General features: G+C 38.3%; 1 long non-coding RNA gene across 3 annotated transcripts in view; it reads right to left on the reverse strand.

Annotated features, from left to right (window-relative positions):
* LOC149206815 (uncharacterized) overlaps positions 1–27,345 on the reverse strand; it is a 256,541-nt gene that overhangs the window by 227,759 nt on the left and 1,437 nt on the right. For all 3 annotated transcript variants that reach the window (XR_016252592.1, XR_016252591.1, XR_016252593.1), the window contains exon 2: positions 25,694–25,807. This is a non-coding gene — a long non-coding RNA (uncharacterized LOC149206815). The remainder of the gene's footprint in view (positions 1–25,693; positions 25,808–27,345) is intronic.

Below are 27,345 nucleotides of genomic sequence, written 5' to 3' on the forward strand. Positions count from 1 at the left end.
AAAAGCAGGTCGTCCAACTGGGCCTACGCAAGCTCTGCATCAACCTGATGTTGTCTGCTACAAATGTTGCCCGAACTGACTACTAGTCTAGTTGTCATGCCTATCGCTGACTGGGAAAACATCTCTCTGACACTCTGGAACCTCTACCTAGCCTCTGGAACTGAAAACATCTTCCTTCCCAGCAAATCGAACTACCTTCTTGAGGCTCTGCACAGCCTCCTAGAGAAATCTCGGCCTCTCTGCAAATGCACTCGCTGGATCTGGAAAACTTCCTCCAACCTCACTTTCCCTGCCCCCTCATTGTCTTTGCTTCCTCCTGAAGCTCAAACTCTCCGACAACTGACTACTGGTGCTCTGGAAAATCGAATTCTCCGAGTGTCTCTAGTGTATTTTCCATCACCACATAGATCCCTTCTTATATCTTCTTGTTGGGAATCCAGTGGCCAAGATTAAATCTTAATCGATGGCTCATATCATTCCTGGATCGATCCGTGTGAGTTTCTAGAAAATTCTCACCTTGACTTAATTAATTATGATTAGTTAACGAATTTTCCTAAGTTGGGACTTAGGAAACATTAAAAAGGTTAATAATCTAATTAAGTCATTTCTAGGTGGAATTTCCAAAAACAATTTATGGGTTTTGGAGATCTCATGCATTCAAGCCTCTCCACCAAATTTTGTGGCTAGAACACATCTGATGCTACAAAAGCTAACAAAGATAAGAACAAATACACAACTTACTTGTTGGAGAAGCCCTTCTCCTTCAACCCTTTCAATCCACATTTTCCTTAACACATAATCTGTCCTTTGCCTCCTTTGACTACAAAGAAGCACCTCCTTGTACTTCTCTATCCACTAACTACTCACTGAGTATTTACCGCTCCAAATACTTGCATATATCAACTTCCAAGTAGATCTGCTACTCTCAATAGATTTTCCATTCAAAGCCATTGTGCATTTCGCCCTTACAATATGTTGTTCACAACTTTGTTTGTGAACAAACTTTGAGATACAATACTTAGCAACTCAAAACTCCAACGCATTAGCCCCTTCGCTGCCCTACAACCATCTCTCTGCAACTGAGGTAACTCGCAGCTCTTGTTCCAAGGTTCTGAGACTAGTTTCGGCCTCCCTCGGGGCTTGGCCTACCACAGAAATACAACGCATCACTTGTGGCCTTTCATCCCTCCACAGCAGTCTAATTTGTGGCTTGTAAGACCTCTTCCAATGGCTCGATCCTCTTCCTTATACATAGAACAATACACAGACCTCCCATAGAATTTCAGTGGCTTAACTCAGCTTGAACAGACTTTAATTAGGGCACAAATTATACCCACAATCTCAGTGATATCTCCTCCTAAACTTGGTCTGGACAAAGCCCTATTATGGCACAGAAAACACAGATGAATCTCGACCTTTTCCTGAGCAAACTCGGCCTTCCTTCCAGCACAAAATAGACCATAAACTTGCACAATTTCCTACTGCAACTCTGAGGTTCTTTATCTTCTTCTTCAACTCGATTTGCTTCTTTGAGATGAGTTACTATGGTGTTTTGGCTCTGCCCTCAACCCTTCCTCCGACTTTTCTTCACAACAGCTAGCAAGAACATGGGATAGACTTCCACGTTGGCCTTAGATCAAGCCCTCAAAGCCTCAGCCTTACTAGTCAACCCTCGGTGCCCTTGCTACCTTGACAACCTTCTTAGAACAGGGGTATCTTGGCCTCCTTCAGCAGAACTTGGCCCTCCTAGGGCACTCTTAGTACAAGAGAGATCACACCTCTCTTGCACACAATGTGTGAGACCTCATCTTAGACCTCCTCTATTTATCCTTTTCCTTGGGTCACTTAGGAAACCTCTAGGTCTAGGGTTTTAGCATCTTGACCCTTTAGAATAACTTTCTCTTGTGGTCCTAAACCCACTACTTTGGGTCCAAAACCACACTTTGGTTAACTCGCCCAACAAACTTCTTTTTGGCAAGTTATCCTTCCTCAAAAATACCTTCCAAGCTACCCAAAATCTAACACTCCCTCTTAGTGAGGAAGGTATTTCCTTCATGCTTCCAACTCCATGACTTTCCTTGCATGCTCATGACCATCCTCGCATGAGTCATGACTTTCCTTGCATAGCCATATCCATGCTCGTATGTGCCACGACTTCTTTGTACTTGGCCAAGATTTGTCTTGCATGGTGCATGAATGTTCTCGCATGCAACATGACTTTTCCAGCGTGATCCATGCCTGTCCTCGCAGGATCTACGACTTTCCTTGCACCACCATGAATGTTCTCTCATGGTTTATGGTTGACCTTGCATGGGCTGAAAACTTCTCTATCTCATTAGAACCTGAAGATTCAGACTTCCATAGGGCAGTTAACAATCCTTCGCAGTCTCCCTTTGAAGCTAGACTCCCTTTGAGCCTACACAACCTCCACTGACTCACTTTGCCTTTTGTGCACACTCTGACCCACGTGCTCTTCAAAGAAGCTTTGATACCATGTTGAATTTTCCTTAGGCCCTAGATCTGGTTTGAGGCTAATCATGCACACAAACACACTAGGAACCCTCAACTTTCTAGCACTTTGCACAACAAAAATCTTCAGCAGTGAAACCAATTAAATACACAAAGATTTGAGCCCAAAGCTCGATTATTTTATTAATCCAACAATAAAAGTATCACGAGGCTCTCGTACCAAGGATCATGACCCTCGATCACTAGTACAGCTAGTATACAAACTAGGGCTTGCAATCTACTACTTCAAATCTGCAATCTGCCTAATGACAAGACAAGAACAAATACACAACTTAATTGTTTGAGAAGCCTTTCTCCTTCAAGCCTTTCAGTCCACATTTGCCTTAACACATGGCATGTCCTTTGCCTCCTTTGACTACGGAGAAACACCTCCTTGTACATGTTCGTCCACCAGTTGCTCACTTGCATATATCAACTTCCAAGGAAGTCTACTACTCACAGTGGATTTTCCATTGAAAGCCATTGTACATTTAGCCCTTATAGTACATTGTTCACAACTTCGTTTGTGAACAGAGTTTGAGATACAATACTTAGCAACTCAAAACTCCAACACATTAGCCACTTCGTTTCCCTATGCCATCTCTCTGTAACTGAGGTAACTCACAACTCTTGTTCCTAGGTTTTGAGACTAGTTTCGACATACCTCAGGGCTCGGCCCACCCACAGAAATACAACACAGCACTTGTGGCCTTTTGGCCCTCCATAGCAATCTAATTTGTGGCTGGTAAGACCTCTTCCAATGGCATGATCCTCTCCCTTGTACACAAAACAATATGCAAACCTCCCACAAAATTAAAGTGGCTTAAGTCAGTTTGAACAGACTTCAGTTAGGGCATAGATCATACCCACAATCTCGATGATATATCCTCCTAAACCCTGTCTAGACAGAGCCCTATTAGGGCACAGAAAACACAAATGAATCTCAGTCTTTTCCTGAGTAAACTCGACCTTCCTTTCAACACGAAATAGACCATAAATTTGCATGATTTCCTACTGCGGCTCTTTGAGGTTCTTCGTCATCTTCTTGGGCTCGATTTGCTTCTTTGAGATGAGTTACTACGGTGTTTTGGCTCTACCCTCAACCCTTTCTCATACTTATGTTCACAATAGCTAGCAGGAACATGGGACAGACTTCCATGTTGGCCTTAGAACAAGCCCTTAAACCCTCGACCTTACTCTTCAGCCCTCGTTGCCCTTGCTCTCTTGACGACCTTCTTAAAATAGGAGTATCTTGGCCTCCTTCAGCAAAACTCAGCCCTCCTAGGGCACTCTTAACACAAGAGAGCTCACATCTCTCTTGCACACAATGTGTGAGACCTCATCTTAAGACTCCTCTATTTATCCTTTTCCTTGGGTCACTTAGGAAACCTCTAGGCCTAGGGTTTTAGCCTCTTGACCCTTTTAAATAAATAATTATTTCTCTTTTGGTCCTAAATCCCCAACTTTAGGTCGAAAACCCCACTTTGGGAAAATCGCCCAACAAACTTATTTTTGGTGTAACGAACCTCCACACTCCATATGTTTATTTTTTTATTTTTCTTTACATAATTATATTCATTATCATGTTGAATGGCTGATTTGATCTCAGTGCCTTTTTACCAATATGCCTTTTTCACCAATACGGAACTACAATGCTCCCCAAGTCCCCTTTAAAAGATTGTATTTCACTCATCGCTTGGGCAACATTCTTCGTTATAAACTCCAATATGAGGATTAAAACATCACCTACCCCAACACCCATCTTATCATAGCTTCACACAAATACTGCAGTCAACCAAATGACAATGCACAACAAAAAGAATGCTCCAAAACAATGCCAGCATGCTACAGGAATAAAAGGAAGACCAATTTAGACAGAATCAAAACATTGCAAGATCCAAACTCAAGCACACAAGCAGATTCAGGACACTCAAGATTTATCCACAGGAACCCATATTACCAAGAACACTCGATCGTCCCAACATGGGTACCATATTCTAGATTCCTAGATGAAAAACAGGTCATTGCATTTACATAAACAATAGGGCATACAAATCATCCCGAGCCATTCAATGCAGTCTTACAAACTTCATTGAAATGGACATTCAAATTGACACATGATAACTCTCTCCCTGGCATATTTGACCATTACCCAGATTTCATTTCCACAATATAATCCCAGGCATGGTTGCAGCTTTTTTAAGACTCCCATGCAAGCACTACATGTTGGAAATAATACTGGGAGGGGGGTGAATCAGTGTTATCAAGTCTATTATTTTATTTCCTAAACAGATTTATATACCCTACTTCAGTGAAGTGAACTAACGTGTACACGCGACTGTACTTAAAGCAACCAGCGTATATGAAGAGAACTTTTAATTTAGACAATTTATCATGTATTGAGCTTAAACCAGTATATCATAGATTTATTAGACATTGCAGTAAAATCAGAATAAAGCATCACACATAAGCAACACACATGAACATAAGATATAAGGTGGAAACCCAATGTGGGTAAAAACCACTTCTTGTTATCGTCTTTGTCTTCTTTTAATGATAAGAAAATCTGTTTACAATCTTGTACTGGTGCAAACTCATACCAGTACACAGGCACCCACATGCAGAAGGCTACAACCTTCTCTCGTTCTCCAGCAACTACTAGAAGGGAGCTACAACCCCCTAGCTCTTGTACTAGCCAATATGTTTACTAGTACGTAGGTGTCAGCGTACAGAAAACTACACTCTTCCACCAAGGACCACGTTTCCTGAATTTTCAGACTGAATACTCCTGGAACACAACACCACAATCTGAAAGCCACGTTTCATCCAATTTTCATACTGGACTCATCAACAACATTGAAACTCAGAAAATCATAATTGCAATACAACCATCAAATGCATCTGCATCAACCAATCACTGAAACTCAATCATCACTTTCTGAATCAACGACAACTGAATCAATCAATCACTTGACAACCCATCATCAATGTAGCAAATCAGAATCAATCATTTAGAACACTATCACCAGAATACAGTCACCAGAACCTAAAGCAGAACCCAAAACTCTGCAACAGCAAACAGAAACAACTGAAACATACTTCATAAGGTATACGCTACTTCCATGTGTCGAACCAGCGTGTATACGCACTTTTACCAAAAGGAACCAGCGTACAGATCTGCAAATTCAAATTTATGAAGTATACGCTACTTTGATATGTTGAACCAGCGTGTATACGCTCTTTTACTAAAGCAAACCTACGTACAGATCTGTAAATGCTAACTTAAAACATCACAACTATTTCAGACTTTAGTCATACCCAGATCATCACATTTACAGAATAAAACATGCGTCAGTATTCAAATCTAGACTGTTCAAGATCAAACCACATAATGATAATACTTTTAAGCCTTTATGATCCCGGTCCATCAACCTTCATCAGCCATATAGGTGCATCCTTAGATCAGATCAAGCAAACCATCAGAAGCTCATCAACCTGCATATATGATTCAACACTTCATAAGATATTCAAATCCTTGCACTGTCCTGGCCTAATGATCTTCTCCTCCTTATATAGTTTTAGGCCTTTCTCAATACCATGGACCAAAACTACTTAGGACCAATACCTTGGACCAAATACCTCGGACCAATTACCTTGGGTCAAATACCTTGGACCAAAACTTTTGGTTTTTCAAGATATACGCGCTTTTCCTTCTGTGAATGTGCATGTGTATGTATACACTCCTTTTGTTCAGTAAACCTGCGTGTATACGCAACTTGGACAAGGTGAACCTGCGTATACCTCTCTTTCTTCATTCTTTGGAGTCTGATCTGTAATTCTTTGTTGTTGACCTGCTGCATTGTGATCTTTCATCTGAGTGAGTTTCCATCAAGGACAACACCTATATCATAATGCCAACAATCTCCCCCTTTGGACTTGATGGCAACAACAACACCAAGTCACTCTCCCCCTTTGACATCAAGGGCAAAGGGTGGACCAAGATATTTTCTCCCTTTGACATACATTATGTTGTTCATGCTCCCCTTGAGTACATGTTGAATTCTCTGATTGAGCTCCCCTTTTTTACATGCTGAGATGCACTGAAATCGTCCATGCTCCCCCTGAGCACAAGCGAAGTCTGCAAAAATATTTTCTAAAAAAATAACATGACTCTATAACTCAACTATGTGAGGATGACCTTCCTATCACCAATGACTCATACATACATCCATCTCCCAACCAAGTGGGGATAAACCAAATTTGACTCATCCACCCAACCAAGTGGGGATATACCAATTGTTATACATGACAGAAACAAGAAATATTACATCATCCATCCCATGTAAAGTGGGGATACAAATTACATCATTTGTCCTAGAGGACTTATTCAAATGTATGACAAGATATATCACACCCTAGACTTTTACATGACTTAAGCAACAAACGGTATAAATATCTGAAGCCGGAGCTAGACTCAGCAACCATAATGCCAACAATGTTGAATGTACGTGAAGGCTAATGCTCCCCCTGAACCTGTGCTACCTGTGCATTGTTAATAGGTCAATGATCAAGGCATCTTTGTCAGACAGATAAAATTAATGAACAGAGCATATCGATAGACATTAATCATCAATATCAGTCAGAGCACCCATATCAAAGCCTGACCCATTGTTTTTCTTGTCTGAAAAACATATACGCTCCTTGACCCACAGAAACACACGTATAATAACCTTTCTCTGAAAATTGGATTTAACAACAGGATGATGCAGCAACTACTCCCAACATTTGTCTGAGATATTCAAATGTCCCTGTAGGCAGCGGTTTAGTGAATATATCAGCGACCTGTTCTTTGGAGGGAACATACTCCAATTTGACCTTTTGTTCAAGCACTTGTTCACATAGAAAATGGTATTTGATGGGTATGTGCTTGGTCTTGGAGTGCATGACAGGATTCTCTGAAATACTGATGGTACTTGTCTTATCACATAGAATGGAGATGGGTGGAGTACATGTGATCTGAATGTCTTGCAAGGTTTGCATCATCCAAAGTAGTTGTGTGCAGCAAGATGCAATAGCCACATATTCTGCTTCAGTTGTAGATAACGCAATTGAACTTTGTTTCTTGCTGAACCAAGACACTAACCTGGAACCCATATAGAATGCACCACCACTAGTGCTTTTTTTGTCATCAACACTTCTTGCCCAATCTGCATCTATATATGCATGAAGAGTAAGATATGTATCTCTAGGATACCATAAACCAAAGTTCTGTGTTCCTTGAAGATATTTGAAAATTCTTTTGACTACCTGAAGGTGTGATTCCTTTGGATTTGCTTGGAATCTTCCAACTATTCCTACTGCATGCATGATGTTAGGTCGGGTACCTGTTAGATAAAGCAGACTGCCAATCATGGATCTGTAAGTTGGTTGATGTACTGCTGTTGATTCATCATTTGAGCTGAGACTGCATCCTATTACCATTGGGGTACATACAGGTTTAGAATCTTCCATGTCGTACCTTTTCAAGATCTATTTGAGATATTTGGTTTGTGAAAGAAAAATACCATCTTTATTTTGTTGAACTTGTAGACCAAGAAAATAGGTAAGTTCACCAAGCAAGGACATTTCAAATTCTTGCTGCATTACTGAAGCAAAATTCTGACTCATGGATTCTTCATTGCTACCAAAAATGATATCATCAACATAAACAACAATAATTAGCAATTTATCAGTGTCAATCTTTGTATATAGATTGCTATCTGCTGACCCTTTTGAAAAACCTTGTTGGTGTAGATATTTGTCAAGGCGGTAATACCAGGCCCTTGGAGCCTGTTTCAGACCATAGAGAGCCTTTTTGAGTCTGCATACAAGTTTTGCATCATTTCCAAGAATGAATCCTTCTGGTTGTTCAATATAAACTTCTTCTAAATCTCCATTAAGGAAAGCAGATTTTACATCCATTTGGTATACTTTGAATTTCTGAAAGCTAGAAAGAGCAAGAAACATCCTTATGGCTTCAAGTCTAGCAACAGGTGCAAAAGTTTCTTCAAAATCTATACCTTCTTGTTGAGCATACCCTTTGCAAACAAGTCTGGCCTTGTTCTAATGACTTCTCCATTTTCATTCAGCTCGTTTTTTAATATCCATTTAGTTCCTATAATATTTTTATCATGAGGTCTAAGAGCTAATTCCCAAGTACTATTCTTTTCAATTTGCTCAAGTTCTTCATTCATGGCCTTGACCCAACATTCATCTTTGCATGCTTCATTTACATTTTGAGGTTCAATGGAGGATAGTAATGCTAGATAGCTTGAGGTCTCTGTAATAGTTCTTCTTGTCTGTACACCTGCCTCTTTTTCCCCTAAAATTTGAGTTTCTGGATGATTTTTCTGAACATACCTGGACGGAGTCTTTTCTTCTATCGTTATCTCTTCTTCTAGTGCTTCATTGGTTTCTTCTTCAATATCATTGTGATTTGATGTGGGAAAATAATCCCCATCTTCTTCATTGTTATAATATTCTGTTTTTATATGTTTTGGATTTTTGCATGCTTCATCAACTACAACATCAATACTTTCAACAATTTTCCCAAGTCTTTTATTATAACATTTATATCTTTTACTTCGGGAAGAGTAAACAAGAAAAATACCTTCATCTACTCTAGGCTCAAACTTACCAAGTTTTTCATCAGTCCTTTTGATATAACATTTTCTTCCAAAAACTTTAAAGTATTTTACAGTAGGAGTCTTACCATACCAAAGTTCATGTAGAGTTTGAGTGATATTTACTCGAACATTTGCTTGGTTGAGAATAGTTATGGCAGTGAATGCAGCTTCACCCCAGAGGGTTGCAGGAGTTCCAAATTCATCTAGCATGGCTCGAGCCATTTGTTGAACAGTTATGTTCATTTTTTCTACCACTCCATTTTGTTGAGGAGTCCTTGCGGTGGAGAATTGCCTTTTTATTCCGTGTTGTTCACAAAAGTGATAGAATTCATATGAGGTAAATTCCCCTCCTCGATCAAATCTGAAGCATTAGATTTTTCGATCTGATTCATTTTCAACCAAAGCTTTGAAGGCTTTGAACTTTTCGAATGCTTCATCTTGATGCTTTAGAAGACCTATCCAATACATTCTAGAAAAATCATCAATGAACAAAATAAAATATTCTTCTCCACGAGGTGACTTTTTCCTTGATGGTCCACGTAAATCAGTATGGACAAGTTCAAGAGGCTTACTAGCTGACCCTTATTTTTCCATGAAGTGAGCTCTGGTTTGCTTACCAATTTGACATGGTTTGCATATTGTATTTTCAGGGGTGCCGATATCTAGAAGATCACGAACAGCCTTGAGTCTGCATGCTTTTCTTATTTGAGAAAAGCTTAGATGTCCCAATCTTCTATGCCACAGCCAGTTTTCATCATTTTTACTTAGATAACACTGTCGTTGTCCTCCCTTGAGTATGTATAAGTTGTTTGGAGTTCTTGTACCTTTTATCACGGTCTCTCCTGTATCAAGCTAACAAACAACACATCCATTTGATCGCAACACCACTTCATTTCCTTGATCACACATTTGACTGACACTCAACAGTTTATGCTTTAAACTTTCTACATGCATAACATTTCCAACTTTAACCTTTTCTTTCAAGAAAATAGAGCCTTTACTTTTTATGACAGCAGGAGTGTCGTTTCCAAATGAGACATTATTTTTCTTTTCTAAGGCATTATATGAGTGAAGTTTTTCTTTGTCACTGGTCATGTGTTTTGAGCATCCACTGTCGATGTACCATTGATTTTCTTGTCCTTCTGCATACAAGGCTATACCACATCTTTTTGTTTGAGATTCTTTCATTCTCCATATCTTGGGATTTAATGGAGTTTGCTCCTTCTGAGATGTTTGCCGAAATTTGCTCCTGCATTCAGATTCTTCATAACCAAAGTGTTACAGATTGAGCATTCTATTTCATTTTCAAAAAGAGAAAAGTTATTATAGGAATTTTTCTTGATCCCTGTTACATTCCTTTGATTTTGTGCTTCTCTAGTCATGATGGTTTTGTAAGCAACACATTGAGCAGCTTTGTGTCCAAAATTATGACATGAAAAACATTGCCCATTAAAGAAGTTCCTACGACTATCGAATCTATTGACCTGGTGATTGTAGTTTCTATTGATATTCATCTTTGGAGCAAATTGAGTATGATTTACCTGAGGTTGGTTGTGGCTTTTATTCATCCTTGGAGTAAATTGAGTCTAATTTACCTGGTGATCTGCTTTATGCCTTTGCTGACGATTGTCATACTGTTCACTGGTCTTTGCTGCATCAAGATAGCTTTTGGTGGAGGTTGACGGCTTCTATGATTGAGATGCTTCTTCAGTATATCCAAGACCTGTCTTTATCAGAGGAGAACGTTGAACTTTGATAATTTCATTTAAAGTTTCTGATCCTTTAGCAAATCTAAGATTGAGAGATTTCGTTTTCTCAAGATCCTTTCTTAGACCCACAATTTCACATTCTAGTTTTTCATTGTGTTTTTCTTTTTCAGCAAGTTGGTATGTCAAGGTATCTATAATCATATTCTTTTCTTCTAAACAGATTTTGAGTTTAGAGATTTCTTCATGAAGGTCATCCTCTTCTAAAGCATCCCAAAAATTATCATCGTCATAAGCCATTAGAAGTCTATAATCATTGTTATTTTCATCTTCATCACTATTTGATAAACCATCGCTATCTTCATGAGTATAGTAACTCCTTTTATTTACAACTTGTTTTCTATTCCATTTTGCATATTCCTTTCCTTTTTCATATTTATCTTTATGAGGACATTTAGCAGCATAATGACCGACTCTGCCACAGGCAAAGCAATCGAAGGGTAGCTTACCTCTAAATCTTCTGGAACCCAATTGAAGCTTCTTGACAAAGTTTACCTCATCTTCTTCTTCCGAAATATGTCCTGATTCATTCTGTTCTTCCTTTCCTTTTGCTGAAGCTTTAAATGTGGCTTATCTCATATCTGATGGTCCCCCTTTTCTCATCTAAAAGGCAATTAAGATTCCGTGAATCTGTGTCATAGTGATAGTCTGCAGATCCTGTTTTTCTTCTATGGCAGACACTTTTGATTCAAATTTGGCAAACAAGGATCTCAAAACTTTCTCAACTAGGTAACTTCTTTTATTTCTTCACCCAGATTCTTTATACAATTAACAACTTCATCTATACGTAAGAAGTAACTAGCTAGACCCGGATGCGGGTGTTACTGCTGCGCATTTATGAGGATTTATTCCTCGCAGGCAGCTGTCCCTGCACCTGGCTCGCGGACGAGGATCACACATTTCCATGGCATGCGATATCAATTGGACAGAGTACAGAATTATGGTCGCACAGTTCGAATTCAATGCGCGCTTGGTTCGAGAGACTATGCTCGATGTTTTAGCCATGGCCTGGTGTCTGGTTTATGCCATTGCCCTCGACTCTTTCCACCTCCCCTTGATTTTCTTCCCACACCCCTGTTTCGTTCAGGCAGATTGGAAGCTCTCTTGGATTCTAAGTCTTGCCTGGTTCGTCTGCGCTCAGACCTTCCCCCTTCAGCTCTGCCATTTTCCCTTACCTGGTTTCTCTGATAATTCAAAGATGCCTCGCCATCGTGGAGTCTCCTGTCGTGGAGGCAACACTGGTAATCGAGGCAGAGCCTCTCACTGTGCTCCTCAGAACATCGTCCCTATTGCCTCTGCCTCCCCGTCTTCTCCACACTCTGGCCATGCTAGACCTTTCCCGCACAATTCCTTTCAAACAACCCGCTTCACCTTCCATAGCAGGCTCAATAGGCCAGTGTTGTCAACCAGCATCACTGTAATTCTTGCTGAGGAGGAGGATAAGCCCAGCAGCTCAGCCGACACCACCACCTCTCAGTGTCAGGATGACAGTGTCCTTCAGGGGGAGATGGCTGGGGTTGTGTTCAATGACGACAACATGCAGGAAGACGGCATTGTTCCTGAGGTTCCTCAGCCTCCAGCAGAATCCAGTCGGCGCGAGGTGCTTGCTTGTGAGCCAGTTCATCATCCAGGTAGCATCTTGAATCTGGTAATTCCTCCAGATGGCGGTATCAAGGGGGATGCAGATAATGAGTTCGTCACATGGATTGCCTCTTCCAGCCAGGTGGACAAGGATGCGCCCGACTCTCTGCAACATGTCTAATGATTCTGGTTCAATGCCTATGGGTGGCACTCTTGCCTCTGCTCTGTTTTATTTTATGTTATGTGTCTATGTTTTGGGTCTCTGGATACTGTTCTTGTCTCAGTTCTTGTTTTGTATCGGTGCGAGCCAATATAATCTGATGAGCAGCAACAAATCATGGCTCAGCAAGCCTTGTTTTTGCTTTAATTTTGTATATGGCGGTTATGACAGAATGCTTATCAGCAAAGCCATAGTCGGCGATAGTACTGTTGTGCTAGATACAGAACTGGATTACTTTCTTGTATGTCAGGGTCTTACAAATCATGTTTCGAAGTCTCTCAATCCTGAAAGGGCAGATAGAAGGATTTGTATGTCTCAGAATCTCTGGTTGAGGGCTGGCTTCGGCCCCCTCTGAAGTCTCAACATCTTTGTACATATTTTTTCTCTTTTTAATAGAAATAGGCTTTACGCAGAAGAAAAAAAAATAACTAGCTATACTTTCATCATTGTGCATCTTATGAGTTTCATACTGAATTCTGAGAGTTTGAAGCTTAGCACGTTTTACCTGAGAGTCTCCTTCATAGCTCAGAACGATTTTGTCCCATATTTCTTTGGCTGATTTGAGCTGCATGACTTTGACAAACTTTGATTGTGACAGACTTCCCAATAAAGTATTGATAGCTTTAGCATTGGTTTCATATTGCTTTTTACTTGCCGTATCTATAGGGATTGTTGTTGGAAATGTATATCCTCCTTCCACAATTTCCCAAACATCTGTTCCAAGTGATTATAGATAGGCTGTGGTGCTTATTTTCCAATAAACAAAGTTGCTCCCATTAAAGATTGGCAATCTGATGGATCCCACGCTTTCTTGATTATTCAAGATGATGGATCTCCCTTCAAGCAATCAAGCTTCTTCTGAAGAACCTGCTCTGATACCAATTGTTGGAAATAATACTAAGAGGGGGGTGAATCAGTATTATCAAATCTATAATTTTATTTCCTAAACAGATTTATATACGCTACTTCAGTGAAGTAAATTAGCGTGTGCATGTGACTGTACTTAAAGCAACCAGCGTATATGAAAAGAACTTTTAATTTAGACAATTTATCATGTATTGAGCTTAAACCAGTATATCAGAGATTTATTAGACAGCGCAGTAAAAGCATAATAAAGCATCACACATAAGCAACACACATGAACATAAGATATAAGGTGGAAACCCAATGTGGGTAAAAACCACATGCTGCTGTTGTCTCTGTCTTGTTTTAATAATAAGAAAATCTGCTTACAATCTGGTACTGATGCAGACCCATACCAGTACACAAGGACCCACCTGCAGAAGGCTACAACCTTCTCTCGTTCTCCAACTACTACTAGAAGGGAGCTACAACCCCCTAGCTCTTGTACTAGCCAATATGTTTATTAGTACGTAGGTACCAGCCTACAGGAAACTACACTCTTCCACCAGGGACCACGTTTCATGAATTTTCAAACTGGATACTCCGGGAACACAACACCACAATCTAAGGCTACGCTTCATCCAATTTTCATACTGGACCCATCAACAACATTGAAACTCGGAAAATCATAACTGCAATACAACCATCAAATGCATCTGCATCAACCAATCATTGAAACTCAATCATCACTTTCTGAATCAACCACAACTGAATCAATCAATCACTTGACAACCCATCATCACTATAGCAAATCACAATCAATCATTCTGAACACTGTCACTAGAACCTAAAGAAAAACCCAGAACTCTACAACAGCTAACAGAAACAACTGAAACATACTTCATAAGGTATACGCTACTTCCATGTGTCGAACCAGCGTGTATACGCACTTTTACCAAAAGGAACTAGCGTACAGATCTGCAAATTCAAATTTATGAAGTATACGCTACTTTGATATGCTGAACCAGCGTGTATATGCTCTTTTACTAAAGCGAACCTGCGTACAAATCTGTAAATGCTAACTTAAAACATCACAACTATTTCAAACTTCAGTCATACCCAGATCATCACATTTACAGAATAAAACATGCGTCAGTATTCAGATCTAGACTGTTCAAGATCAAACCACATAATGATAATACTTTTAAGCCTTTATGATCCCGATCCATCAACCTTCATCAGCCATATAGATGCATCCTTAAATCAGATCAAGCAAACCATCAGAAGCTCATCAACCTACATATATGATCAACACTTCATAAGATATTCAAATCCTTGCACTACCCTGGCCTAATGATCTTCTCCTCCTTATATAGTTTTAGGCCTTTCTCAATACCATGGACCAAAACTACTTAGGACCAATACCTTGGACCAAATACCTCGAACCAATTACCTTGGGTCAAATACCTTGGACCAAAAACTTTTGGTTTTTCAAGATATATGTGTTTTTCCTTCTGTGAACGTGTGTGTGTACATATACGCTCCTTTTGTTCAGTAAACCTGCGTGTATACGCAGCTTGGATAAGGTGAACCTACATATACCTCTCTTTCTTCATTTTTTGGAGTCTAATCTGTAATTCTTTGTTGTTGACCTGCTGCATTGTGATCTTTCATCTGAGTGAGTTGCCATCAAGGACAACACTTGTATCATAATGCCAACACTACAATGTCACATAGGAGTTTCATATCATTCAAATCAAGGAAGAGTGAGTCAACCAATTTAACAGAATCGATATTCGACATTAGTTTATCAAAATAACACCCTCACCACGTTAAGGATCTCAAACTGCATGATGATTTTATAGCAATTAATGGAAAATAAAGGCGTAATAAACTTTTGACCTCAAGCATGTTAACAACATCCCACAAATCTGTCCAAAATAGTTAGCATTTGAAATGAAAGTCCAATTATAAATTAACCTTGCTTGCCGTGAATTCCCAAAACACATAATTCACTATGATCGCTAATATAAAATACATGGAACGAAAAATATACTGCACTATGACCGACGAATTGCTATGTTGTGTCTCCATGCAGAGAATATTTGGGTTTGTATTCGGATGGTGGGTAGGATTCGACCATCGTCTCGAGTGGATGGATTCATGAACTACTTGCTATTCAACTACCACTTTGTTTTGGATGTCCCAGGGGTCGATTTTGTGCTTCCCTTGTATTTCACCGTCTATCATTCTCATGATAGATTGAATGTAAACAGAAAGACTGTACATCCGTCATCTATCACAACAAAACAGCCATAGTGGAACAAGTTTATGCTTCACCCTAAACCTAAACGAATGGGGGATTTCCCTACGGCACCCATGGAGTTTAGCATGAAAAGAATGGGAAGACTTCGGTAGTTGTTTACTCACCAGAAGCACATTCATCTAGTGATTAGTGATCATATCTCACTCTTCCCAAAATAATTCGACACAGTGATGCAAAATACTCATCTTATGAATAAGCATACTCATTTTCCGCTTCAAAATATAGAGAACAAGAAAGAGATCACAACATCCTTCACCCAACATTACTGGAAGAAATATCAAAATTCAAGTCTAGGCACTGAATTTCAGATTTCATCAACCCAAAAACATGACATTAAGATATTACCTCTATGCAATTTGGGAATACATCTATAAACGCTAGTCTTTGCTCCATCAACAGCGATTGCATGATTTTGATGTGTGATTTTGATGTGTCCTCTTGAGACAATTTCTTCTTCATCATTTCAACACAACTTCTCATCATTGATATATTAATGCACACCAGGCCCTTGATCAACGCATGCTCCAAGAACATTTTTGTGCAACGTGCCCACTTATAAGGTATTCCACACCAGCCACCTCACCATTAACGAGGGTTGTTGTCAGAAATTATTAATTAGATAATATGTTGGAGCTGGGGTTGTAGCAATAATCCCAAAATATGAATAGAGATAACTGATCTGTTTGACTCTCCCAAAAACTAATTAACCTCGACTAGCTAATCCCGATAGGCTGATCTTGGGAGGGTCAGGAACCTTGTCACGAGCAGCCTGGACGGATAAGTTATGCGACTGAAAATTCGTGCCTTATTATTTACTCCCCCATGGAGACAAGCCAGGCCCCACTAGGCCACGACAAATCAACCTCGCTTTTGTTAGCCCGAGATGCTAAAAAGACGAAGCACCTTGAGTCTGGTATATTTCCTTCTAGGTCTCAAAGAAAGCCTATTTTCTACAGGCGATTCTTTTTGGTGTACTGATCTACTATTTGCTGCAAAACGAAGACTCAAATAATTGGCTAGCGAAATTTCTTTGTAATTTTATTAATAATGAACATTGAATAGGATTTACAATAAAGATACAATCATTTGATTACGGTAGTTGTCTACTTTCAGAAAATTGCATCCCAAAACAAAAACACATCTACATAAACACAACAAAAAGAAAAGCTCCGATCAGAAACCATTTATGACAAAGCAAAGAGCATGGACCAACTTACTACCACAACATTAAATGGTGTAGATAACGAGCTTTTATAATATGTTCCTCTCATGCCCACATTATCAATATGCTCTAATGCCACGAGTTAGTAAATGGGGAGCATATTGAATTCAAGTTTACTCAACACAATACAAGGATGAAGATGAAGAAAGTTTTATGCAATAACGGAAAGCACCCACACTCAAACTTGGGTAGTCTGATTGGACAAACAACCATACCAGAATATTACCTCATTAGACAGTGTAAGGTTTATTAAGTATGAAGAATAACAACATAATCTAAGCCTAATACCCCACTTAGTCTTCACTAAATAAAACCTGATACCACATGAATGTCCAAATCTGATGTACTTGACGCCCTATTGAGCAATCCCCTGGTGAAGGGACAGTTGGTATATTACAAGTTCATCTTTATATACTTATAATAACATATTATGTTTTATATGGACACACTGGAGTTTGCCCAAGTGCTAAGTCCATTTGTAACTAGATTTTCGGTAGGGAACTGTTTGACTATTCCCCGCAATCAGAAATATTCACATCCACTTCCAGAGCAACCGGAGCATCTGAATAATGGATTAGTTCCACCCTACCCTACCGAAATAGTTGTCTATTAAACACAGGTCCGATGTACTACACATGCATCTCATCGACATAACTAGGGTTTGATGGCAGCGTTCGCTCAATAGCTATTCACTCCCTAAGGAATAAATCAGTACCAAAAGTTTTCTCCCTCATCTCTGGTTTCGAAATAGCAATAAGTGTTATCCCAACGAACCATATTATAACGGCGTCCTTTTCTTCCCTCCCAATCGAAACGTCTTGGGATTGGGTTTCCTTATTAATGTATTTTCAAAGTTATAAACCAACAAACAAACAAAAACGAATCCTTTTCTTCTTTCCCTTTTCTCTATCCACTGGTTCATGACTTATCCCACTTTAGCACTCCCCTTTCTTTATTCCAGTTTACGAAAGAAACGGATGAATGAAGAATTCCAGTAAAATAAAAAATGTAAAGAAAGGTGATTGGCCAAACAATATTCGGTTTGAATATCGTGGGGCCAATACAATTAGATACATTTCCCTTCTACAGGTGTCTGCAGTCCTACAGTTCAGGCTGCTTGATGTCATTTATAAAAAGAACAGATAGCATTTTACTTCGATATCCTTGCAGGCTGGCAAAACAAACTCTCAAAAAGGCAAAATACATGGATGAGGGGACACTAAGTTAAGAAAAAAATACTAGAGAACCATGAAGTGTTGCTCCACTATGTTGTGTTAGTTAAACAAGTTTTACTTGCAACAGTGTAAGTCCTAAGTGATTTACTCCAAGTATTCGTCAATAGAAGAATATAGGTGACAGGAAATGACCAGCCTAAACTCATAGTCTCAGCAAGGAATCACGCATAGTTTGTCCAAATTTTCAAAAAACAATTTAAATTATTCAGGCCTAGGGTGATGAAATCTGCAGAGCAACAACTACCTTTGACTCGATTGAATATTGATTATGTAATAACCTTCACACTTGAAGCATAGTTGTAGTTTCAACTTTGTCTTAAAATGCATACCTCTAGTTGATTTGGTTCATGTTGTATAACTGGAGAGGGTTAAAGTCCATGTTGTTTCCCTGATTCTTTTACCATGCTTGCAGTTCCCTTGGGAATTTGATCACAACCCAATTTTCCAGATACTTGCTGAGATTGAGGGGAGTTGTTAGTAACCAATTCTGATATATCAGATTTTACAAGAGAACATCAAGAGTCCCTATCTGTTCATTTCTCTGCCTCTTACTAGATCGCAATTCCCTATCAACTGGCATCTTTTCCAATATCTACCAGTTCTCTATTATCCCTCAACAGGTTAGGATACATGAAAGACAATTCAACATGGGGCATTATTGATCTGTAAGTAATTCAGAAATTTCAATGTCTATATATGCGATTGTTTTTCATTAAAGAATTAAATCATCAATTTTAAATAAAATCACCAGTAGGGTACTTGGAATTTCACACCTGCTCTCCACCCAACCTAGAACTGTTTCCTCCAATTCACCCCCGAGATGAGAATTTCTTGCCAGGAAATCAACAAAAACCCTCCTTTGTTGATCCCCTCAACAGGTATTTAATACCTTTCTTTCATGATAAGATTTCTTTTAGCGGCGTCCCGCTTTTGTGGATTTTCTTATCCAATTGCCTAGGCTTTTCCATAAAAGCCCGCCTTTCTCTCCCATGGTGCTTTTAGGCTTTTCTAAGCTTAGCATCTTTCTCCAACTAAGCAACTTAATGGATCTTTCTCTCCCATCCATTAAGCTTATCTAGAATTTTATTCTAGAGTACTTATCATGAAAGAATTATCAAATCTCATTTATCAATGAGATTTTTATCTTTATTTTATTTTGGCAAGAATCTCGTTTCTAGGTGTCTCATTCCAGATACATACACCTTATTTATTTACTTATTAATAATTAATCATTTACATAATTAATTCAATATTCTTCTTTGGCTTTTCTACCATTCTTTCTAACCCAACTCGGTCTAACCAAAGGGGTTTTACCGCAATGAGGGGATATTACATGGTGGGTTGTCCTTCCTCAGAAAAACCTTCAGAGCTACCCAAAATATAACATAAGGCATATATACCTGCCACAAAGATGCCCTAAAAGGAGACTTCGAAATTGTTGCCTCAAGAATAAGATCCTCTTTAGATAGAATTAAGCCTCAGGAGCAATATCGAAATTGCTCCAAATTTGCCCTAAAACAGATCCAATAAGAGCCCTTGGCCTCTTCATGGTTGATCCCTTATTCTTGCTCTAAAACCATGAAGATTTTCCACGATCTTCTAATACGATAATTACTTTCTAATGATTTCTTCATTGATCCATCTTAAGTTGTGTTCATTCATCATTAAGCAATTATACATAGAAAATATCACCAGTAAAACAATAATGACAATATGATTATGAAGAGACAGCCAAACACAAGAGACGCAAAATTTAACCCTGGGAAAACCCTAACTAGGGAAAAACCCAAAAATCTTTTCTTAGGAGAAATTCTTCAATTTAACAAAAGTATAATCTGAGTTTCATAAGACAACCTAGGAACTCCTAGGGCTAGACCAACCCTTCTCCCATAAACAACAATTTCTTTTTCTACCTTGTTAGTCTCTCCACGTGTCTAAGCCAACTCGGTCTTCTCTTCTTAATGTTTGAAGCTTCTCGGTCCCCTCTAGACCTGAGGCCTGGTCTCAAACAAGTTGTTGGCTTCCTCTTGCTTATCTCAACTGCCCAAAATTTAGGTTAAGGTCCCTTCAACTTACAAAATGAGGCTCTCGACCTCCTGTAGGGCTTCAGCTCTCCCACAAAAACAAGAATTGATGATTGAATGGAGTAGGTCGAATGCTCCTTTTAGAGTGATTTGGAGTACCCCAAGAGGGGTCATCTTAATCTAGGTCGACTTGCCTTTTAGAGGCAAAATTCAAGATTTAAATTTCTTTTTCTTTAGGAGCCAACTCGAGTCATTTAGAATCAATTCAATTTCCCTCTTTTGGGTTGATTTGAATATCAATTGGAGCTACAATAAAATCAACATAATGGCCCAGGGGCAGAATTTCTCCCATGGAAGCATTCTGATTTCACTAGTGGGAGAATGATACATTCACCTAAGAAGCCATACTAATTTGGCTAGGCCATGCTAATTTGGACAAGGGTGAATGGCCTAGGGGCAGACCACCTCCTAAGAAGCCATGTTGATTTGGCTAGGTCATGCTAATTTAACAAGGGGAGATACATTTGCCCATGGAGCCATGCTAATTTGGCTAGGGGTAAAATGGCCCGCGATACTCACATTGCCTACTCCAAGATGGAGTGATTTATATAAATAGACGTGCATGTGAGGAGACACTACATCAACATAGCAAGTTCATGAACTTTTCTAGTGGAGGAGAAATTTCAAGTAAGGAGAAATATGTTTTCAACTAAGAAGAATACCTCCCTCGTTAAGAGGGAGTGTTGATTTTTTGTGCAGCATTGGGAGGTATTCCTGCATGGCTAAAGGGTCTTCAAGTCAGCCCTAGATAAATTATGTAAATTTTTATTTTACTAAGACAAGTCGGCCCAAGAAAAAGTCAAGTCGGACAGCTAGTGAAGGGACATGTCCCTTGGGTTGTCACACCCCTTTGACATGTATAAATAAGACATTGTGATGTCTCATTTGAAGAACAAGCAAGAGCAAGTCTTCTCTCTCTCTTCATCATTTCTATTTCTCCTCTTGAGACCGCACGTGTGAGAAGGACAAGTTTGACCAACGAGTTTGATTTATGTTTGACCAAACTTTAACCAGAAGTGACTAGTTGTTTTCTACCAAGTTGACCAAAAGTGACTAGTTGTTTTTAACCAAGTTGACCAGAATTGACCGAGCTTGACCTCAGAGGTTAGACCAGATTTGACCACATGGCATTGACTGAATTTGACTGCAGGAAGGCCGCACGTGCAGAATTTCAACCGCATGATTTGACCACATGGCTGAAGTTTGACCACAAGACCAAAGTTGACTGCAATCTAGTTTTGACCATGTGATTGACTAGCTTTGACTTCTGTGTATTTTGGCTGGTTTGACCAACATTTACCAAGATTGATTGGTATGATGGTATCTGACTTGGATTATTGGCATAAATTTCTAGACAAAATGTTGATTTGTAAACCTTGCTGAAGAATAATTTCTCCTAAGAAATGATGTCAGGCTTTCTCCCAAGTTTGGGTTTCCCGGGATAAAAATATTGTCTCTATTGTGCATGGTTGTCTTTCTATATAATCTTTATTGTTTTTGCTGCATTTACTGTTGAGATTTCCTGAGTGTAAATATTCAATGATAGCAGTGGCATAAAATACTCTGTGAAAAATCATTAGGAATAATTATCTGGCAAAAAATGTACTCTACTGCACACCTTGTAGAATTTCAACAAAAGTTAAGAAAATAAAACAACTCCCAATTATCTAGTTATTGTGAACACTTTCTAGAGTGAACATGAAAGCATATTAGAGAGGGATATTGACAATACAAAACCTTCTTGCCTAAAGAAATCCATAAAATCAACTAAATATGAACCATTGGCCACAGATAATCTAAAAAGTGGTTTGAGGGCATATTAGGTTGTAATTCCATACCAAGTAAAAATTATGGGCTTCTAGTTATTACAGGAAAAACTACGACCAACAAACCCTGAAATCCATGATATCAAGGCAAAATCAAAGCTCTACTGTGAGGATTCAAAGTACTATGGGGAAGCATCATTTTTTCTTCCCATAAACTATTGATAGATATATCATAACCTATGTCAGGTAGCGTGCAAAAGTGGATGTCTCTAAAGACTCAGGTGAAGATATCTTGATTGAAATAGTTGGCAAGGTATAGAAGAAAAAACTTAATTATGAACAAGTAGCCTTGAAATGTAGAAGATGCATTGAGTATGGTGGCTTCATGTCCAACACAAAGAATGGATGCTAAAATCTTCCAAGAATCTTTTAGGAAAAAAGATAGGAAAGTGGAATAGAAATCCCACCTCGTAGATAGGTGTTGAACACCTGGCGAATGGGTTTTTGAGGCACATAAAAATGTTTCCAATTCAATATTCATATTAAAAGTATTGCTGATATGAAAACCCTGCAGGTATGTCGCAGTAAACACCACTTGAGGTGCTAAACCAAGTGCATTTCTTTATAGAAATCAATGTGGTACGGCCTTGAAACATGTTTCCGACCATATGAATATGTCCCACTTGTGGGAAATATGCTTTGTAGTCTCGCAATGTTACTTGGGAGCGGGAGCAAAAGCGGGGAGCGGGAGCGAAAACGGGAGCGGGAGCGACATTTTCAGAAGATCCCGATTTGGGAGCAAATCCTGGAGCGTTTTTTATATAATATATATATTTTTTATATTTTTTATATTTTGATACATATATGTCAACATAAACATGTAGAATAATGAATTAGATATAAAAAACATAAAAAAAGACATAGATTGAACCATACAACAACAATCATCTAGAAGTTCATCAACCACGTCCACAAGTTAGTTACATAGTAACATACAACATATTGAGTCTCATGATTCATCAATCATAAAATTTCAAGCTTTCAAAATTCAATATATAACATTTATCATCATTGATCACCAAAGTTGTACTTGTAAGCTAAGTGTAACCATTACAACAAATAATATCTAACATGAAATGAAATGTTATAAAATGAAATGAAATGAAACAACTTTGAACTTTCATGAAGCATCGTATTCATAATTCATTACTAATGAGTTATAATTGCCAACTTCAAACTTAAATTGTCATATATTGTTTAAAAAAATATCATAATAAATATGAAAGAGTCAATAGCTATAAAAGTTACTAGAAACTAGAAAAGAGAAGTAAATCTATTATCTATTTCTTATGCGTAGGCCTCTTGCCACCACGAGAAATGTCTAAATTTTTAGTCTTGTTGGAAAATCAGGGTCTTTGTCATTAATATCACCCTCTAAGCATGAATATGCAGAGGTATCTTTGTCATTACCTCTGTATCTGTATAAGGATCTTTGTCATTAATATCACCCTCTAAGCATTAACATAAGATATAACAAGCATAGCATGTCAAGTCAAGATTCTATTTGAGTGATGCGTACATTTTTAGGAGGGTCATGATAGAGGAGTTCGACAACCAATGTCACTAACATCAAGGTACATAGAGGGATTGGTGCTCTTGATTAAATACGAGTTCCATACCCTAATACATGACAAAATTCAATGGAAACATTGCAATCCCCCAATCCTGAAATCCTGAAAAACTGATAAGTCTGCTGGATTTTGAATGAAATCTAAAATTCTACTTTCTCCATATGAAATCCAATGAGGTCGGAACCACTCTCAAACATCCTGAGTCATTTCATGGTAATGTTAAAAATCTAAGTAAAAGGATGAAAATGAATATTAAGGAGAATGTCACTAACATTACCATGAATAGCATATCAATACTAGGGCCTAGACTTGATTATTAAGCTGCCCCACTCAAAAATTATTTGTTTCTATCAAAAAAAATTGCATTTCAGACATAACTACAAAGAAAAAATTGCAAAAAAGGCAAAACGCTCCCGAAAAGGCAGGGAGCGAAAATTTTTGTGGGGAGCGCGCTCCCGAGTCGCTCCTGCCTGAAGCACGGATTAGGAGCGGGAGCCGAGGGGGGGGGGGGGGGAGCGCTCCCCCGCAACATAGGTAGTCTGTAAGGAAGGAAACACATTTTCGAGCCATACAACATCCATGAGATGCATTTCAAACACTAAATAAACCTATTTTGACTTGATTTAACTAGGTTTGCCAAAAAAATATTGGCAATTAATGGTAATGTTAAATTCTTAAAGTAAAAGTTGGCACTTCCTTTATCTTTCCATTTTCTTTATCTTTCTTTTGGGATTTCCTTTATCTTTTCTTTGTATCCTTTAAGAATTTTTAACATTACCATTAATTATTTTTAGCATTTCTTTTTATCTTTTTACTTGAATTTTTAACATTACCATTGATTATTTCAAGATGTTTGCTAGTGGTTACGACCTCATCAGACTTCATATGAAGAATGTAGAATTTCATATCCCATTCAAAAATCAGCAAACTTAACAGCTGTCAGGATTTCAGGATTGGTAGGATTGCAACATTTTCATTGAATTCTATCATGTATGAGGGTATGGGATTAGCATTAAATCAAGAGAATCAAGCCCTTTATGTTCCCCGATGTTGGTGTTGTGGATTGTTGAATTCCTCTGTCATGGGTACCAGTCACTTAAATCAAAATCATTGGTTAGGAAACTTAAGCTTTTCATACCAAATTTTAAGGCTTTGATTAGGTGGTTTCATCAAAACTGGGTAGAGTTCACTGATTTCCCTAGAGGATCGAGGTAGATGCAATGGCTAGACAAGAGGCAAAGTGTGATACTAATGATAAAAATCCCAAAATAAACGATGGTGGAACATTACTTATCATTTTTATGTCTGTCATTTGGATGGTCTTGCTCATTTATCCATAATTCTTTCTTTCAAGATTTCAATATAATGTGCTCTTTATATACATACACATACATACATACATATATGTATATAGCATTTCCTTGTTTCCAAATTTTTGGGAAGACACATTTCCAGCATGTTTTCATTTCAGAAACTCGTACTTGTTTCCCTCTATCATGCAACTCAGCCCTACACTCTCTTCACATAAACACCTTATTCTCCATGAAATAGATAAAAGCATAAGACTTAAATTTTGTTTTTCTGGTTCTGATTCAACAAACCCAGCACCACAAACAATTTTTACAGAAGAAAGTCATCGGAACTTAAGACACTAAAACAACTCCCAATGATATAGTAACTATAAGCATTCCCTACAGTCAACATAAAGCATATTACAGAAGGATACTTGAATACAAAAACTTCTGGCCTAAAAACAATCATAAAATTAATCAAATATGAACCACAGGCCACAAATATCAATTCAATATTTTAAAAACAGGAGTTTGATGAGGTGATAACTCCATACCAGGGCAAAAAATTTGAGCTTCTAGTTATCACAGGCGAAATTGTGACCAAACCCTGTATTCCACAATATCAAGGTGAAATTGGAGCTCCACTGTGAAGATTCAAAGATGGGTTTCTGAAGCACATAAAACCATTTCCAATTCAATACTGATACAAATATAATTTAGATATTAAAGCCCTGCACTTTCTTCACATGAACACATTATCCTCCATGAAATAGATGAAAGCACAACATCTACATTTTGCTTTTCTAGTACTGATTCAACCAATCCAATTCCCACAAGCAAATTTTATAGAAAAAAGCAACTAAAAGTTAAGAAATTAAAACAACTCCCAATTATATGGTAACTATAAACACTTCCTAGAGTGAATGTGAAAGCATATTAGAGAGGGATACTTACAATCCAAATCCTTCTTGCCTGAAGAAATTCATAAAATCAACTAAATATGAACCACTGGCCACAAATAATCTAAAAACAGTGGTTCGAGGTCATATTAGGCTGTAACTCCATACCAAGTCAAAATTTTGGGCTTCTAGTTATTACAGGCAAAACTGCAACCAACAGACCCCAAAATCCATGATATCAAGGTGAAATTGGAGCTCTACTGTGAGGATTCCAAATTTAATTTTTTCTTCCCATAAACTAGTGGTAGATATATCACAACCTATGCCAAGTTGTGTGCAAAGGTGGATGTCTCTAAATACTTGGATGAAGATAGCTTAATTGAAATAGTTGGCAAGGTCTAGAAGAAAAAACTTATGCTTTGAGTATGGTGGCTTCGTGTCCAACACAAAGAATGGATGCTGAAAAATCTTCCAAGAATCCCTTAGGAAAAAAAATAGGAAAGTGGAATAGAAATCCCACCTGGTAGACAAGTGTTGAACACCAACACTTATAGGAGTGGATGGCTCCTCCATGAATGAGAAAATATTAGTAGAAAAAGAAACCCTGGCAACAACAACAAAAAAATCTGAAGCGGAAGTTGCTAGCTTGAAGCAGATTATGCTAGCCCCCCCCTAATATTCCCTAGGAAAGAACACGAATGGGGGTGAATTCAAGTCAAGAAGTGAAAGGGAAAAGGGCATCACACCCAATGAAGCAATCTTCCCATTTGGATCAGGGGGTTTGGATCCCATAGAATCCATCAGTACTGCAACCAATAAAGGTAAACCATTGGACAAATCCAAAAAGGAGATATTCAGAATATCAAAGACATGCGGTTTCAAAGGAATTGAGATCAGATAAGACATAAACAATCCTCACATTGGGATCAGAAGGTTTGGACCCTGTAGAGATGAGCAGTAATGCAACCAAGAAAGTAAAATCATTGGACAACTATAAAAAGGAGATTTTCAAAAAACAAACGACATTGAGTTTTCAAGGGAACTGAGAACAGGTATGACATACTAAGATACTTGTTTTTCTTAGTTTTGACTAATTGTGTATTTCCCTTCAGGCATATAGCTGGGGCAATAAATATGTAACAATTTCTTCTATTGCAGATGATATTTTATTAAAAAATTTAAAGCATTACTTGTACAACATATATTAATGGTTGAGGGAAGCATTCTCTCTCTTTGTGTGTATATATAAAAGAAGATTGGAGTATTTTACTGTATTTCAATTTTGATATGGAAACTATTTCAATGAA

Source organism: Pinus tabuliformis, chromosome 1_2 (genome assembly GCF_031772625.1).
Source record: "Pinus tabuliformis cultivar Carrire ecotype Pingquan chromosome 1_2, CPIR1, whole genome shotgun sequence".
Classification (NCBI taxonomy): Eukaryota; Viridiplantae; Streptophyta; class Pinopsida; order Pinales; family Pinaceae; genus Pinus; species Pinus tabuliformis.